The following is a 13,588-nucleotide window of genomic DNA, read 5'->3' as shown; positions in this document are numbered from 1 at the left end:
ATGTAGGGAGTTACACTCCTGAGTAATGATGTTTAGGAATGCCAGTTAGGCATTTCTGGTGCCATTACTGGCGATGGACTTAAAACCCCCTCACCTGGTGATTGCGTTAAGAAATGCCAACAACCTTCCCGCCCTGTGCTAGATTCCCCGCGCATGCATGAGCCTCATCCCGCGTGATTTTACAAAATCTCTTGGAGATGCTCGCTCGGCATATGCTGGATCCATCGGCTGTGTGTGTCCCCTGCTATAAAAACAGAGGAAAATAGGGGAGTTAGTACATCAGTTGCCTTTTAACCTTGCAAACTCACCTTTCCTACTCGCCGCCTCATCCCTAGCACCTCGTTCTTCAAGCTTGAACCATGGCGGCAGAGAAGCGTTTGAGGGAGGAGATGATGGTGCGGTATCTGCATGTGACCAGGCAGGCTCTCCGCATGGAGAACCTGGAGGCGGAGCAGCTGCGGTCATGTCTCTCCACACAGAGAACCTAGAGACGGAGCGGCTATAGATAGGGAGATGGTCGCGGCTGAAGCCACAGTAGGTTAAGCGTAGGCGCAGCTCGCTGGTAAGGCATTGTATTTACCGTATCTTCTTGTTTTGTGTGGCACCACATCTTACTTAATTTGTAGGGTTTGCTTGGTTCTTGTTGTTTCAGCTATCATGGAGCAGCTGAATGCCGTGTCTGTGCTGCCAGTGGGGCCAAACTTCCTTTAGCGCGTCCATGATATACCATCGCGGATCCGGGAGGTAGTGATGCATGGCGTTCGCCATGGCGCTGCATCAGCCCTGGCCGCCGCCCACCTCCGTTCAGACATAGACTTGCGTGTGGTGGAGCCGAGGTTCCCACGTGGATCTGCCTGTCCAAAGGGCTTCATAGGGTTTTTTCCTATATAGGATTTGGATGCTTCAAAATTCTTGTTTGTCCTCTGTTCCAAAGGAGCCAGTTTTTGAGTTTCTTTTGTCCATTTGTTGGGATTCCATTTTGCAGTGTTGGTGGGCCCCAAATAGATGTGGAGATCTGCCCACGCAAAAATTTGATTTTCGGCGAAATTTTCGCACCGCGCCTAGCAGTGCCGCCAACCCGCACCAAAAATTAGATGTCTCTCTTTTGCCCTCCGCGCGAAAATTAGGTTTACTATGCCATCGATTTCAGACAAGGGCATTTGTGGTACTGTGATGGCCACATAAAAGCGTAAGGAGTCATCATACTCCGCCTCCATCTCCATCCTCCAGCCGCCACAGTCTCTCCTTCCACTCCAAATCCTAGCCCCATGGCCTTCCTGTCCACTCACCAGCTGCCCCCTATGCCACCCCTCTCTGGACCCTAGGCGCCATTGGCACATAGCTCGACTCATGAATCTGCACTCTCTGGTCGCAAACCTCTCTCATAGCTTTCCGAACCCTAACCAGAGCCAAATCCCCTTTGATTCGTCGACAGCAGGTCAGCTAATGGTGGAAGGACTCCCTCGATGATGGTATAGGCTAGATCCAGTTCCCCTACTTCAGCTTTAGTCAAGAGCTGCCAGATCTGAACCCTAGTTGAAGCTAGATCCTCTTCGATTCGTTGACAGCAGGTCAGCTGACGACGGAAGGACCACCTCTACAATGGTATAGGCCAGATCCGGTTCCCCTACTTCGGCTTCGGTCATGAGCTGCCGGATCTGAACCCTAGCCAGAGCCAGATCTAGTTCTGGTACCCCTTCATCAACGCCAGCTGCACTAGTTCTATGACCACGATGATAAGACGGTTGTGTCGATGACTAAGCATAGCCAGGGTATGCGGAGGAAGAGGTACATAAATTCCTTTTATTATGTGTGTTGTATTGTAGTGGTTCAACCTGGAATATGTAGATAGCGATGGGGTTGCATATTTCCTATAGTTGAGTGTAGCTGACATGTGCTTTATTGGATTAATGTCTTCTGTATAAGCTCTAGTTACTAGTTAGGCGCTTATTTGCATACTCTTGCTGTCTGTTATGTTGACATTCACTAGAAGCTTTAGTTAATAAATACCTTTGTAATCTAGATGGACTACCACTAACTACTTTTGAACGAGAGAGGCAGCCACAAGTCACAAAGAATCATAGGAAGATGGAAGAACCAGGGGTGGTTGTTGATGGATTTGGTGATACTGATGAAACATATTCAGATTTATAAGATGAGCCGGTGGCTCTTGCAGTTGAGGTGCTTGTTCTACCTTGTATTGAGTTCTGAGGGTGGGTGGGTGGGGGTGGGTGGGGGAGATAGCAATGCAACGCTTTGCTGTCTGGATAGCAATGCATTTTGTACATGCTTCCTGCTTAAATATTTGTTTCTCCAATTTTAGCGTTCGGTTCGAAGAAGCCACAGAGGAGGCTCCGCCAGTAGGACAAAAGGTAGCACTGATAAGTCCTAGAGGAAGGCAGTCCAAGAGAGTGAAGTCTACATGACCTGCAGAGTTGACTCATGGATCTGAGAAGAACAAGCAAAACCGTGCAAACGTTAAGCGCCAGCAGGCTACAGGATCTCGCTCCTATGCTATACAGCGGCAATCATTTATAAGTGATGGTTGTGATTTATTGTTACTCTAGCCTATGTATAAATAGAAACTCCTGTGCAGTGTAAATAGAAGCAACAGTGGTAGCAGCCTTAGTCCCCGTTTGCAACGCAGGATTGGAAAAACATAGGAATAGGAAAAATACAGGAATATGATTGGAATGCAAGTGAAAAACAGAGGAATTTTGTTAGAAGGGATGTTTGGTTTTGTACAGGAAAAGCATAGGAAACCAATACAATGAGGTTTCACTGGATGTTTTTTCCTTTGTTTTTCCTATGAAAGTTGAAGGATAGGAAACTTTCCTATGGTTTTCCTTCCCCCATTTCTTCCTGTGAACCCAAGGCCTCTACAATGCTGATTTCATAGGATTACTGATTCCTACATTTTTTTATTTGGAAATCCTATGAGCCAAAGGGGCCCTAAATTTGGCATCATCGTTTAATTTTTGTAACACCCTAAATTTTAACCTAATTTAAAAATCACTAAAAATTTGAATTTTTTTAAAACTTTACTTAAATATGTTTCAACCTAACCTAGTTGGAAAATAGTTTAATAGGAATAGTTCACATAGGTATAAAACTTGATTGTGTGAATGAATGTTTGCTTGTTTATGAACATATGGTGGTACACCCTGCATGCTTGCATTTACAAATTTGAATTCAAATGCATTCAAACACCTAGTATATGAAATCTAGGAAAAAGAAAAGGGAATGGAAAATGGAAAATGCTACTTGGGCTACCACCCTCCTCCTTCCCCTCTCGGCCCACGGGGCAGCAGCCCTCCCCCTCTCCCCTCCTCCTCCCGCGCTCGGTAGGCCCACTCCACCTGGCCCAAGCCACGCCCGCGCTCGCTCCTCCTCTCTCCCTCCCTTTCTTGCTGGCAGGTGGGGCCGCCCTGTCATCACCATGGTTCTCCTCTTGACGACGACGCGAATACTACGCCGTTATGCTCGCCTTGGCCATGGCGCCACCATCTCGCCTCGGCACGATGGGATAAGGACGCAGGCACCTCCGGAAGCCTCTCGACCCCATCCTTTCCTTCTCTATCTCTCTCCCCCTCTCTCACTGACTTGCCACAACATGCGGCAGCAAGCTCGCCATGGGTGTACCGCCATGGATAAGGCCAAAGCCCGCTGTTGCGCGTGTGGGTAAGCTCGCACTGTGTCGAACCACCTTAGCGGGTGGACACGAGGGCGCGCGCATGAAATATCCCAACAGTGGGGAGATATTCTCGCTGCCGGCACCGCCATGGCTGGCTTATAAATAGGCCCGACAGCCACCAATCACCCTTGCCTAAGGTAGAGTACCCCATCTCCCCCTCCATCCCTCCTCTCGCTCTCCTAGTAGCGAGCTAGGCTCATTCTCCCCAAATCGGGAGCCGCCGGCGCCATTGGAGCTCCCCACACATTCTTCTTCCTTGCTGCGTCTCAGGCCAATTGGACAGGCAGGTGAGTCCCCAAGTCCCTCTAGTAGCCCGTGCTCGCTCTATTGCATCTCGTAGCCCTCTATGTCGCTCTGCCGCCGTGCACCCTGTCCACCGAGCCGCCGCGGCCGATGACCACCACCGGTGAGGCTTTTTTTCACCCCCAGCACTCACACTAGCACTCATGCTCGCACGCACACATAGTAGCGCCTAGTTTGCATGCCACACGCGCACCCGCACGACACGCGCCGCCGCCTCCTCTCCGATGAGCCGCCACCACTGTCGGGGTCGCTACCCGCCGGTAGGGTCACCACCTACAAGCGCGGGACGAGCTCACGGATCACGTCCACCGCTTCACCACCCTCACTAGGGCCCATAGCTGCTGGCGTACCCAACTTCAGCAAGCACGAGCCCTCTCTTCTGCTCCTGACGGCTGCACCGATTGTCGCCGTTCCCCTTCCCCCTTATCGCCTTCCGCCATGTGGAGGCCACGGCGACGCCGTCACGGCACCACGCCGTCACCCCCTGCCTCCCCGCCTCTCTCTCCACTCCCTCATAGGCATGCGGGCCTAAGTGCTAATGACACCAGCACCCCGACCCCACCTGTCATAGGCACACACACGCACAACACGAGGTACACTTAGGTAATTGCTAGGTACACCATGCAGTTTACACAGAGAGCTATAAACCCCTTTTTCGACTTAGAAAAATTCCTAGAAAATTTGTAAAATAACTAGAGGAAATAAGGAATATTATCATGTAACTAGTTCACTTAGCATTTCATAGGAAGATATGTAAACTATGTGAGCAGAACCTGTTGCTGATGGGCACGAACCAATGACAAGATCTGATGTTGTTCCCAAGGTCCTTTGCCTCTCCCATGGCTAGGTCCACTCCCAGGTCAGTGGCAACACCCATTTTCTGAAGAATGCTGGTATCCTGATAAGAACCGGGGCATCGGCAGAGAGAATGTTTCGGGAACAACTTGTTGCTGCACAAGAAACTTCCGCTAACCTCGTCGAACAAGTGGATGAACTGAAGAGGAAGACAGCCAAGACTGAAAGGGAGTTTGAGGAGTTCAAGATACAGCAACAGGAGGAGTACAATAAGCTACGTGAGGATATCATGTGCTTCAGCTCTTCTTCTGGTAACTCTCAGTCGTCAACTCGATCTGTTGTCTTTGATGTAGCGAACATTTGTGGTTTGATGTGTGTACTTGTGTGCTGGTTTGATGGGGTGAAACTGTCAGCGGGTTGCTGCTAATGTGTAAACAGTAATTTGCTGTGGTGAAATAATAATAATAATAACCGTAGCTACAGAAATAATAATAATACTAAACCTAATAATAAAATGTGGAACGAATTTTCCTTATTGTCGCTTCTCATTTGTATTGCAAAAATGTTTCTAACCCATGTTGTGAAAATTTTTGCAGCAAATGGACGATGATTGGGAGCGTTCGGACTGCTTGACCATTGGAGGCTTTCCATCACTCCTCTGGGAGATTTTACAGCACTTGGGCTATGCTGAGCCTCCTATATACTACTATTGCGAGTACAACGAGGCTAGCACACCTAAGTGGGATATGCACCTGCACATTAACAAGCATCCACCAGACGAAGAATGCAGGCCCAGATGCATCCTAGCTCAAGGAATTGAGTTATGGGATACGTGTCAGAAGGCAGCATGGCGGGCTCTTATGAACTATTGCAAGGAGTACGAGATAAGTATTGACGACACTCACGCCAAGTACTATCCAGTCAAGGATCAGACCTCAATTGTGTGGCGTAAGAAGATTCAGACAATGGAGCAGGCGGAACCACGGACACCAGACTACACACTCATATCCACCGCCAGGTATCTGAATGCTCTCGACGCCCTCTACAACAACCAGGAGCTAGTAATGGCAGTGAGCAACGCGAAGCGTAAGAAGGCAGAAACTGAAGCCCAGAGACTAAAGAATGAGTTACTCAAGCTACACACTCAATTAGAGACCGTGAAGAAGGAAAAGGAGCAATGCCAGAAGGAATTAGAGGAAGCCCTCATGCACCTAAAGAAGAGGAAGAGAAGAAGAAGAACCTACTGAGAATGAGATCGCTAGTGATGCAAATGTTGAGTGAGCCACTGAATTCAGAAAGGGATGTCGAAAGACGTGCAAGTCGAGCTCCTGATGGGACCCCCACGGGACAGTGTCGCACCCGGTTTTCCAAAGAATACCAAGCGCTAACTATATGTGTGCCCAGGATGTCCACACAACACATATAGCGATAAATATGGAGATTATCAAATACAATGCTTTATTATATAACGAAACATCCATATTTACATCAACTTACATATATAACAAAACACAACAGAAACAACTCCAAATCTTCTATCTTAAGGTTGCCATACTCCATAGGGGCGGTTGACTGGGGAACACTTGCCTAGTACTCATGGAACTCCACAAGAAACTCCTCACTTGAACCGCCATCTGATACCCATCTGGGATTTTTGTTGATTGTAAAGCAAGTGTGAGCGCACCATACTCAGCAAGTATAACATGAGGTTATGCAAGGCTCAAGAAGGCTTGACTCAGTTGTACTACGGTAAGCATTTTTAGTTGGTCATATTTTATTTATTAAACCTGAGTTACTAGGTTATGCTTAAAGCTCCCATGTGAATACAATTAATTATCATCATCAGGATTAATCATATCACAAACCATCCATAGAACCATCTATCTCGAAAAGGATCCAGGCCATTCGTGACCGTGAGCACGGCTGATATATCAGTTTTACACTCTATAGAGGTTGTACACTTTCACCATGAGTCGTGTTACCCATATGCCCGAGGTGATCAGCCTCTTGACTCGCTTCCAAGGTAAATCGGCAGGGTTCACTACGAGGCCTTTTCAAAGACCCCTCTAACAAGTTAGTGGCCGCGAGGTTTCAGCGTCTAGGCGAATGGAGGCCCCCTTCAAAACTGGCACACCTTGACACAGCCCAGCACAAATCTTGACAGGCAAGAAGCCATTCTTCAACCTAGTCCCCCCTCTTGCACCTTTCGGTAACCACTAACAAGCTAGAGAAATATAGTTACTTAGCCAAGACCAGAGCGATATAGTCCTCATGGTTGTACTGTAAATCCTGGGTGGCCGCTTTATGATTCAGTTCTTATGGAGGGCAGACTAGAGCATCCAAAAAGGCCCAATGCTCTAGCCCTCTTTCTGTTCATGTTGCTCAAAAGCATTATTTTAACCATTGATTTCATAAGTCATTAATCAAATTTAACATTATAATATTTGGTGATTGCAAGCTAAGCAAAGTTACCCATATGCATAAACCTAGGGTAAACAAGGAATATAGGGTATCCAAAGTACTAGGTAAAGTTCTTATGGGTTCGTCATATTAGACACATGCATATGAAAGTGATTATAAGGTTATTAGGTAACAAAGGAATTCATGTTACACTTGCCTCCAATTATCTGCTCAAATTTTTCCGACCTTTGCTTCTGAGCCATCCTCGCATAATTCCTTCTATCGATAGCAATCAACTGGCACAAGCACCTGAAAATAACCCTAAAAACAATACACCAAGCATTACAAAAACAAGCTATCTGGTTAAAAAGATACAAGCTTTGAAAGTGTATGGGCTTAAATTATAGAAGTACCATTTTAAATAAATAAAAACAATTTAGAAATAAATTTAAGTCACAAAAAGTAAATTATGATAGGATGTCGAGGACTATCAACAAGGATGGCAATGATGTAGAAGAAATAAAAGGGAATGTGGGATACAGTATTTATAAAAATACTGGAAATATATTTATGAAGGAAAGGAAGACGTATATGACATCAACATGACAAGGAGATGACATCATCAAGGAATAATTCAAGGTATTTTGGTCTGTAGGCTTATTAAGTTGTGTAGTATACCTGTCTACGTCGAGTAGATGCAAGCATGGATAATCAGCTGGTACCAGCTAGCACGCGAGTACTAGTATGATGTGCTGGACCACGTACACGCGCACGGTTCTGCCATGTGAGATTTTGATGCACGCATGATGGCGCTGCTACTATGTGCTTGTCCAGATCAAGCTCCCTATCGAGGAATTACATGGATGACTGCATCTTGGTGCAAAAGAAGATGAACTGAAAAGGGGCTGTCGTGAGGGTGCTTCTCACCTGCATATGATGGCTGACGGCATGGAATGATGGAGATCATAATTTAGCGGTGGTAACTGGTACACGGTGAGGAAGCACTGATGGATGATGGCAGTTCAGTTCTTGCAAAATAAAAGAGACCATATAGATATTTCTTGGCACGTAATGGACTAACTTTGAGGTTCACTATCGGGCACTCGGCAAAGAGGCAATTTGCCGAGTGCCTAGAAAACAACACTCGGCAAAACGGGAACACTCAGCAAAGTCCCTCTTTGTCGAGTGTCGAAAGTGGACACTCGGCAAAGAGTGACGGTCGGCAGCCGCCGTTAGAAATTTGCCGAGTGTCCTCCGTGGACACTCGGCAAAGTGCCTCTTTGCCGATTTCCACTTTGCCGAGTGCCCTGACTTGGCACTCGGCAAACGCCCCTATACCGAGTGTGCTCTGTAGACACTTGGCAAAATTGCTAATTTGCCGAGTGCCCTATCCTGGCACTCGGTAAAATAATTTTTTTTTACTTCTGGCTTACAAACTTTTTCTTCTATCCTCATACAGTACCTGGTACTTCATGTTCACATTTGGCACATTTCTCGATCTGTTTGCTATATTTAGTTAATTTATTTTATTAATTTAAATTTTTTTGGATAAGTCAAATTTGAACTACAAGTGATTCGAATAATGGAAAAAATGAATAGAAAAATGATATTCATGTTATTGAGTCTAATGTGAGGCCGTATCCAGGAGCAGACCAGAAATTTCGAACATCATGTTCACGAAACATGAGGACGAGCTTGTCGACGAATTGTTTTTAAATTCTATAAAAACCAAATGAAGTCTGAAAATCATGAAATTTGTCAAGATGTCATGATATCATACGCGGAGGCTGTGGTAAAAAAATTGAGAACGTTTCGCACAAGTTGTCACGTACGATGCTTTCAAAATGAAGCATCTCCGAAGAAGATTCATAGAGTTGAGAAGGATCCGGTAAGATTTGGAGTCAAAGCAACTGCTGCGTTGGGTTTTGAATTCAAAATTTTTTTGTATAGGCAATAGACAACAAAGATTGCTTCATGTGAAATTTTGGTAATTTTTCGGATCTGTTTGATAATTTTAGAATTTTTTAAAAAAATTACTTTGCCGAGTGCCTATACTATGGCACTCGGCAAAGGTTAAAAGATTTTGTAAAAAAAATTACTTTGCCGAGTGTCTTCACTACGGCACTCGGCAAAGGATAAATGATTTTTTTAAAAACCTCTTTGCCGAGTGCCAGATCAGGGCGGCACTCGGCAAAGTAATTTTTTTAAAAAATAAAATCTTTGCCGAGTGCCGCATCGTGGGCACTCGGCAAAGATGGGAAAATAAACACCCAAGCCCCCTGCCACTCTATCTCTCACTCTGTCTCTCCCCCGAGTGCTGCCCGTCGCCCGCCGCCGCCCCCGGCACCGCCGCCCGCCGCCCGCCCGCTCGCACCGCAGCTCTGGCCGCGCTCCCGCCGCCCGCCCTCGCGCCTGCCCCCTGCTCGCACCGCCGCCGCTCCGCCGGCGTCGTCCACCCACGCGCCCCTCCTCGGCCCTCGGTGCCCCCTGTCCGCCGTCGCCCCGCCCCGCCCCGCCGGCCCCGGCGTCCCCGCGCCGCCAGCGCACCGCCTGGCCTGGCCCCCACGCCCACCCGCTCGCCCGGCCACCAGAGGAGGAGGAGGAGGAAGAGAAGGAGAAGGAGGAGGGGAAGAAGGAGGAGAAGGAGACGGAGGAGAAGGAGGAGGAGGAGGAGGAGGAGGAGGAGGAGGAGGAGGAGAAGGAGGAGCTGGAGTAGGAGACGCCCCAGCCACCGTTGCCCCGTCCCTGGCGCTTCACCAGCCGTCGCCACGTCCATCAGCGCCCCGGCCCCTTCACCACCGCTGCCCTATGACGCCCACCAGGTATGCCCTACCGTCGTCATCGTAGTATTACTAGTAGTTGCAGTAGTAGTGGTAGAGTAGAAGTAGTGGTAGTAGTAGGAGTCATAGGAGTCGTAGTAGTCGTAGTAGTAGTAAACTTTGGTAATACTTGGATATATTCTTCTGCATGGATTGAAAATATATATGTGGTTGTCGGCCATCGTGTCGTTGATATATATGTGGTTGTCGGCCATCGTGATGTTGGTTTCTTGTAGGTTTTGGGAACCTCACTATGTAGGGGAGGTGCTGCCGAAATTTTCAATTGACAGTATTCTATTCCTTTTTTTGCAGAGAAGACACCGTCGGGACCGAGCCGGAGTATCCCGATCGTCTTCCTCGCCGCTGCGAGTCTGCCTGCACCGTGTTACCTCGCCACTACACCAACCCACCACGGCCCCGCTAGCCTGACTCCACCACCACCCAAGGTAGAACCCCTCTTTTTGTATCATGTTTGTAGATCACGTAACCCAGTTAGGCGTCTCCCGTTCGAAAGAGATGCGGTTGGAAATATGCAGATCTTTGCATATCTATAACTGTATCTATTTCGAATTGTCCACGTTTTTTGGACAGCCCGCAGATGCATAGATGGGTTAGTTTCCATGGTCTGCTCTGATCCGAGATAGAGTTTCGGCATCATCTCCTTGTTGTTCTTCGAATACACACTCTCCCTACCAAGACGTGTATTTGGAGAACAACGGGGAGGTGCTGCCGAAATTCTGTCTCGGATAGGAGTAGAGCATGGAAAGTAACCTCATCTACGCATCCTCGGGTGGGATTAGGACCTATGCTCACCTATTAGATAGTAGGAACATTGTGTAGATGCAATTAATGGTTATATTACTCGCTGATATATATGTTAGAGGATGGATGACCGTGAGTGGATGTACACAGGCCGCTCAAGTCAGGGTCTACCCACCGATGAATGGATCGACAAGACTGATGCTTTGTTGGAGCAGATTTGGAGCAAGGCAGGAGGAGCGAGTGCCCTTTGGTGTCCTAGCAGCAGATGTGCAAACAGGAAGAGACAAGGAAAGGATGTCATGGGTAGACATCTTCTAAAGAATGGATTTATGGCAGACTATACCCGGTGGGTCTGGCATGGTGAAGCCAATCATATGAGAGAGGAGGTCGTGAGACCACACGTCGAGGATTATGATGCTGATGCGGGGGGCAGGAGACATGTTAAATGACTATCACGAAGCACAATTCACTGAAGGACATAGGGAGGAGGAGATGGAGGCAACCGCAAAGGCGTTCTACGACATGATGTTTGTGGCACAGAAACCACTTCACAGCCAGACAATGGTTTCTCAACTAGATGCCATTGGACGCATAATGGCGTTAAAGTCCCAGTTTAGCCTGAGTCGAGATGCCTTCGTTGGTATGTTGACAGTTATTGGCACCCTGCTTTTGGAGGGTCACATTCTACTAAAGAGCATGTACGAGTCATAGAAACTCCTTCATGCACTTAAGATGTCGTATGAGCAGATACATGCTTGTCCAAAGGGGTGCATCCTATTTAGAAAAGATCATGTGGACGCAAAGTACTGTCCAAAGTGTGAATCCTCTAGGTTCCTGGAGGTAGACTCTGGTGATAGCCAGAAGAGGCAGCTTTTGATCCCCGTGAAAATCCTACAGTACCTTCCGTTCATACTGAGGATCCAATGGCTATACATGACCGAGGAATCCGCTAAACAGATGACATGGCACAAAAATAGCAAACGATACAATCTTGAGAAGCTAGTACATCCATCCAATGGTGAAGCATGGATCCGCTTTGATGGCATTTATCATGACAAAGCTGAAGAGGCTCGTAATGTACGTGTTGCGCTGGCAACAGATTGGTTCAATCCTTATGGAATGTTGGCTGTCCCATACACTTGTTGGCCTGTGTTTGTTATCCCCCTCAATCTCCCCCCCCAGCGTCCTCCAACGATAGAACGTATTCTTGTCATTGATAATTCCATAACACCCGGGGAATAATATGGGTGTGTTCATGGAGCCTATGTTTGATGAATTGGTCCGTGCTTGGGAGGAAGGGGTATGGACATACGACCGAGCTACAAAGACAAACTTCAAAATACATGTTTGGTACCACTACTCCCTGCATGACTTCCTGGCGTATGGGATATTCTGCGCCTGGTGTGTTCACGAGAAGTTCCCATGCCCAGTATGCAAGGCAGCTCTGAAGTTCATTTGGTTGCAGAAGGGTGGCAAGTATTCTTCGTTCGACAAACATCGACAATTCCTCCCTCTTGACCATGCATTCAGATGAGACATCAAGAACTCTATGAAAGGTGTCAAAGTCACAGACCCTACACCGTAGATGATGACTGGTGCCACGGTTCATGCTCAGATAGAGGCTCTCCAGGTCAACCAAGAAGAAGATGATTTTCTAGGATATGGTGAGCAACATATCTGAGGAGGGTTCAGTCGCTTTACCAAAGGGCAAGGCCAAGGCCCGCTATAGATGAGGAGCCATCAGGGAGCAGGAGAAGGAGCAGCCATAGGAGGGAGCCATCGCCTGCCGCCACATCGCGTGACAAGGAGGAGCAGGTGCCGTAGGAGGAGGAGGTTCCGTAGGAGGACGACAAGGTGCCGTAGGAGGACGATGAGGTGCCACAGGAGGACGACGATGAGGTGCCACAGGAGGACAACAAGGAGGAGGCAGCAGAAGCAGGGGGTTTTGCTTCCTCTAGTTCATCGGGGATCTATTTGCGAGGTCCCACGAGCCTCTCTCAGTGACTGATACCTCTTTAGAGACGCCCGTTGATTCGACCAGCTGGAGAAAAGTAAGTAACTTCAGATATTATCACTACGTCTTCAAATCATATGTTGAAAATCACAATAGAAACTAATAATTTTCTTAATCACTTGGCTAGGGGTTGGACGATTGTGGCTCTAGGTGATCACAACTGCCAAGTCAATGGCATTCTGGGTCTTCTATGCAGGGAACACTTCCCTGGCCTGGTTCAGTACGCCGGAGTGACGGGGCCGGCCTACACGTTTGACCACTACGTCGCCGCCCCCGATGCTTGAGATCGGAATGGCAGGGAATTCGGCAGTAAGGTAGAGCGGGTGAAGGCTGAGCTATGGGTAAGTCTTCCTCGCACTACATTGCTCAATACATCGCATTCATTGGACATTCTTGAAATAATGAATGGATACATCGAGTCTATATGTAGGATTTCTTCAGATGCCAGAAGGGATTTGAGGACAGGGTGTCTTTGGTGGCTACCAAAGTCTGCAAAAAACTCATGAAGGACATGCATTACGAGGCGCACATCTAGGTCATCATAACTTACAACGTGACCTTCCTTGGAAGAAAGGTCACCAAAGCTGATGCAAGAAGCATCATGCTGACCCGGCAACAGTACCTGGAGGTAAATATAGAACATTAATACTGATTTCTTCTAAGATTAAGTAGCCTTAATTTGATCTTATATGTCATATACTTGATGACGTGTAGGCGATTCCGTGGTGGTGCGCCGGGCATCCCTAGTGCTGGGCGGAGATGGTGGACAAGTGGTGCACCCCCGAGTGGGAGGAGACGCAC

The 13,588-nt window shown here is 47.7% G+C and overlaps 1 pseudogene; it reads left to right on the top strand.

Moving 5' to 3' along the window:
- Window positions 1–10,895: 10,895 nt before the first annotated feature.
- LOC136510308 (uncharacterized) lies at window positions 10,896–13,071 on the top strand (annotated as a pseudogene).
- The last annotated feature ends 517 nt before the right edge of the window (window positions 13,072–13,588 follow it).

This window comes from Miscanthus floridulus, chromosome 16 (genome assembly GCF_019320115.1).
Source record: "Miscanthus floridulus cultivar M001 chromosome 16, ASM1932011v1, whole genome shotgun sequence".
Lineage (NCBI taxonomy): Eukaryota > Viridiplantae > Streptophyta > Magnoliopsida > Poales > Poaceae > Miscanthus > Miscanthus floridulus.
The sequence above is the reverse complement of the archived record's forward strand: the minus strand, read 5'-3'. Positions and strand labels throughout refer to the sequence as shown.